General features: G+C 32.9%; 1 long non-coding RNA gene across 1 annotated transcript in view; it reads left to right on the forward strand.

Annotated features, from left to right (window-relative positions):
* LOC111088885 overlaps positions 1 to 4,358 on the forward strand; it is a 26,564-nt gene extending 22,206 nt beyond the window's left edge. The window contains exons 3-4 of the long non-coding RNA XR_002613267.1: positions 2,969 to 2,976; positions 4,347 to 4,358. This is a non-coding gene — a long non-coding RNA (uncharacterized LOC111088885). The remainder of the gene's footprint in view (positions 1 to 2,968; positions 2,977 to 4,346) is intronic.
* The last annotated feature ends 826 nt before the right edge of the window (positions 4,359 to 5,184 follow it).

A 5,184-nucleotide genomic window follows, 5' to 3' on the forward strand; every position in this document is an offset into this window, starting at 1 on the left:
GTGTTGCCTTGGGATAGACTCAACAAGTGTCTTCAGAGCATCAATATCAATTTCAACATGTCGGCCCCTACCATCACAGTTTTTAAGGCTAAAGTCCCCTGAACGAAATTTGCTGAACCATCGTTGACACTTATGCATTTTCAAAACATTTCCATAAACTTCTTTGATATTCTTTGTGGTTACAGAGGTGTTGTTTCCCTTCTTGTATTCAAACAGCATTACATGCCGAATGTGTGTCTCGTCGTGTGCCATCACTACAAACGATTAGAGTATAATAAACTTTACACATTATATAAGCTACACTAACGTGACATTTAGGCGGTAAGTGATGTACTTTTTTTTTGAGGGGGGGGTAATGAAAATGTTCAAAAACGCGATATTAATTTATTGACGACCTCATATGTTCCTTTAATAAGTTGCAATTAAAGCAATTACCGTTCTGTGGTTTACTTCTTCCATTCAAAGTAACCAGTTGTCTGATTTCTTTGAGTTATTCTAAATTTTGATCAGAATGAGTAATTACTTTCTTTGTCTCTCTCACCATTTTCTGTATTTTTCTTCTGGAGATTTTAATTTTCTGTAACTTTCTTCATGGTTTTTTTTTCTTTAATTTTTTTATGATGAACCAATAATACCTGGATGCTTTTATTTGTTTATCTGCAGCTTCAATTTATCCAACTTAAATATTGAATTGAACAGATTCCTTTAGATATATATATCTGCTCTGGTTTAATATAATTCACACATCCTTCATCCACGATGCTATATATGAATTGTTTGTTTGCCAACGAATCCTTCATTACAATTGGAGTATCTGAGTAAGATAATTTCGTAGGCTTTTCCATATACTCAACAGATTTGAGTAAAGTCTCTCCATTTCCTCTTTGTTGTGCTCATAAACCTATTTTTAGAAACTTCCTTTTCATGCTACACTCCAAATGTATTTATTAAGCCAGCCACTAATGCCTGGTGGTTATTACGGTTCTCGATTGAAAAATTGCTAAATTTTCTTAAAGCTGTTCCTTTTAAATGTCCAACAAGATGAACAGCTTGTTGTTCACTATTCTATCCATTTACTTTGAAACATATTCCAAACTGTTCATGATATGCCTTCCATTGTATCTTCTATTATAATCTGTCGTTTTCTCGATTGAGTGATTTTGTAGTAACAGGTGTAGTACCAAATGGCTTCTCCTTTTCTATATTGTATATTTTGAAGTTGTAATTCTTATGTAGACGCAGAGACGTGTGAGGATACTTGCATTTACCAATTCAGTTTGTTGAAGTTTTATCCTGGTATTGATCTCCTTCTGTGTATTTCTTTGATTTTGGTCTCATAATCCTTTTGTACGTGCCTCCCAGTGACTCAGTGATAAGTCTGAGGGCTTATAGCACTAAAATTCACGTTTTGATGCTCGCGGTAGACAAAGCACATTTAGCCCATTATGTAGCTTTGTGCTTATTAACAAAGAAACAAAAAACAATCCATTTGTAATTCACTGTTGTTCTTTTGCGCTTCTCCGATTTTGTTGTTATAATTTCCTTTACTTCGTTGATGTATTTTTGTTTTTTTACTGCTCTGATGTTCCTTCATAAATTTTCTATGGCTTCTACGTCATTGTCCCCAATTAAACTGATCTTTGTTCGAAATTTTACGTAAATCTTACGTCACATTCTTGTAATTTCTTAGCATTCCATCTTCTTCTTCTCGATTTGTTTTCCAGTGGATAAAATTAGTGACTTTACGGACTTACAATGATAAAATCTGGGGTTTGCTTCTCCATAGTGAACAGATCGTACATAGCCCATTGTGCAGTTTTGTGCTTTAGAAAAAAAATAACTACAACTCCTCAATCTTCTTTTAACTTTCTTTGTCTCTCATCCCATTTTTTGTCTTTTTCTTCTGAATATTTTAATTTCCAGTAATTTTCTTCCTGTTTTTCCTTTAATTTCTTGTATCTAAGTGCTTGATCATATTTCCACTGTTTCACCAAATTATTCCATTCCTGACACGTGTGTTCTCTTGGATTATTAAAAAAAAGTACTGTCAACTAGCGAAAAGTTTTATTTCATGAGCTGAAAATAACTTATACTTTACACAGTTTCACGAAACAACGATGGGTCTAACTTTACAAATAACTCTAAAAAGCAACTTACTTACTAACCTCTATAATATCTCTACTACTATGTTAAAACAAACTCAAAATTTCCGAAATAAACTCAATTGATCAGGGAACAGACAATATGACTAACCCACCAATTAATTTTTTTACAAAATTGTACATGAAGGCTGAAGTAAGAGGGCCGAAAGCTCGTAATTAAAAGAGAAATAATTACCGTAGAGAGTAGCTCGTCTATATTTTTTGTACCCTGTTTTAACTTAGGCCTAGCATAACGTGATGGTTAGAGCACTCGACTTGCAATCTGAGGGTAGCGGGTTCGAATCCTCTCCCTGAAAATCCTTACCCCTTCAACCACGAGAGCGTTATAAGTGAAGATCAATCCCACTATTCATTGGTAAAGAGTAGACTAAGAGTCGCGATGAGTTGTGTTGACTAGCTGCCTTTCCAAAGGACAACTATCTTTGCGCGAAATTCTAAACAAACAAACTACGCTCTGGTATCAGAGATACACCATGGAGGAGACGAAAACTCTAGCCGTTACTGTCACGCAGTGCTACAACTGTCAACATCACAGACACGGATCTCCACCACGGTGTGTTAGCTGAGGGGACGATCACCAAACGACACAATGTAACAAGGATAACGACACACCACGATGCTGCACTGCAACGATACACACACGGCAAACTACAAAGAATGCCCCAAATATAAACAAATTAATAATATTAAAAACAACACACATCAGAAACAAATAACAATAAACAAAATACTACAGACAATCCAAAGCCAACCCTTACAGAATTCAGAAAATACCCAAACAAAAAATATAAAAACATACGCAACAGCTGTAAAAGTTAACACCACAAATGTGAGTTCAACAACAACAAGTGACGAAGACAACAACACCGAATCACAAAACATGGAGGAAGAGGAGGAAGCATTAAACCTGACCCTTCCAGATCCCCAAAAGGGTCTAGATCCCGAGTGCTGGCGTTTTTCACCGCCCAAATAGTTCCTTAAATGTTCAAGAAAATGCTTATCATTAATTTAAGAGTTGATTAGGTGACGTTAAAAAACATAAAAACTCTAGCCATAAACAGAAATAAAAAACGTTAAAACCATAAAAACCCTAGCCATAAACAATAATTAAAAATGTTAAAAACCATAAAAACTCTAGCCATAAACAATAATAAAAAATTAAAAACATAAAAACTCTAACCATAAACAATAATAAAAAATGTTAAAAAACATAAAAACTCTAGCCATAAACAGTAATAAAAAACGTTAAAAACATAAAAACTCTATCCATAAACAGTAATAAAAAACATAAAAACTCTAGCCATAAACAATAATAAAAAACGTCTAAGTTACAAAAAAAATAAAAATAAATAAAAAGCACCTACAGTGCTGAAAATCGAATAGTATAACTCTACATTTTGTAAGTCAACAAGATCAACTAGTAACATGAATAAGTATTGGATTGGCTTAGAGAAGACAAATAGATTCCATACGTGATACTTTGGACGCTTTGAGTAATGTTCCAGGTCAATCCACTTTTATCAGTGATTCTTCTCCATCACAGAACTCGCATTTCGGGTTTCACCCATCAAATCATCGATTAAGCAATCAGATTCTATTCCAGAGTCTGCTTTAAAGCAGCCCGAAATTTCTAAGGGGGTTATATATTATCTCTGGCAATCATCTAGATCGAAACGCAGTAAAATCCCTACACAGAGAGTGCTCTGAGAAAGAAAAGAAAAGAGAGAAAGAAAAAAGACAAATCGAATTCCTTAGCAGACGAAACAAAGGAATAATAAATACACTAATCTAAAATACCAGATACTTCAACAATTTATTATTCGATACCCGAATAATTATAATTACAAAATGTTTTAATTTGCAACTTAGCATTGATGATGTAGTTGAAAAAAGAAACTTTTGACGAATGTGTTTTACCCCTAATGTGATTTTTAACTTTAATAACTCTTGTGAATATGTGGATTTTGAATATTTATCAAATGACGTTGTTAAACAACTTTCCACATTTTAATTATGTAAGCACATACCGTGCCTTGATGCGACAGAAATGAATTTGAAATTTTGAATTTTGTGCTTATGACAAAGTTAATAAGGACTATCCGCCGCCCTTTCAGAAACGAAACAGAAATACGTTTGTTTAAAGAGTGATACTTTTAATTGTGAGTTTAGAGACCTTGTAAATAGTGGTAAAATGACGTGATATCAACATATATGTCCCCCAGTGGTACAGTGGCATGTCTGCGGACTTACAACGCTAGAATCTTGGTTTCGATACTCGTAGTGGGCAGAGCACAGATAGCCCATTGTGTTGCTTTGTGCTTAACTTCAAACAAAATCAATATTTATGGTTAGCAGCGCTTTTGTGTGTAAAAAATCCAAATAAAATTATAGTAAAAAATTCGGTGGCTGTGGTGTTTATATAACTTCAATAAATTTAATTTTTTATAAAGTAGAAAAAACCCGATAATATTTAAACTTCTGTGGGGTAACTAATTGTATGTTAATTACTTAGAAAATTCAGTTTTTCAAATTTAAATCAGTTTCGATTAGAAATGTTCAGGAAAGGCTGGATTATAATACAAGATAATTTTAATTATTTTGGAAATCTAATTTCAATAAATAAACTTTTTGTTTTTTTCCTTTTATATATATATACGTTATGTAGTAAGAAGTCTTTGAATTAGTCGTTTCTAGACATTTGTTTCCGTATGGTATTTTTCTTTTCATAAATATTTATATTCAGTTATTAATATCTAGCGCCGAAACAAAAATTCAGCATTTTAAATATTTAACTAAATATTCATTTGCTGTTTGTAGAGTCAGACTTTAGGTGCAAAAAAAATGTATATTATTTATTTATCAATAGTTTATTAGACGTTGAAAAGACGTTAGATTAACTATATCTTATTTTGCATTAAAGTGAATGAGAAAGTTCAAATAATCACAAAATTGTACTCAGTTCTTTTTCTGAACACAATAACAATCTGTTTGTTTTTGAATTTTGCGCAAAGCTACTCGAGGG

The sequence above is a fragment of the Limulus polyphemus genome, unplaced genomic scaffold (assembly GCF_000517525.1).
Source record: "Limulus polyphemus unplaced genomic scaffold, Limulus_polyphemus-2.1.2 Scaffold4645, whole genome shotgun sequence".
NCBI lineage: Eukaryota > Metazoa > Arthropoda > Merostomata > Xiphosura > Limulidae > Limulus > Limulus polyphemus.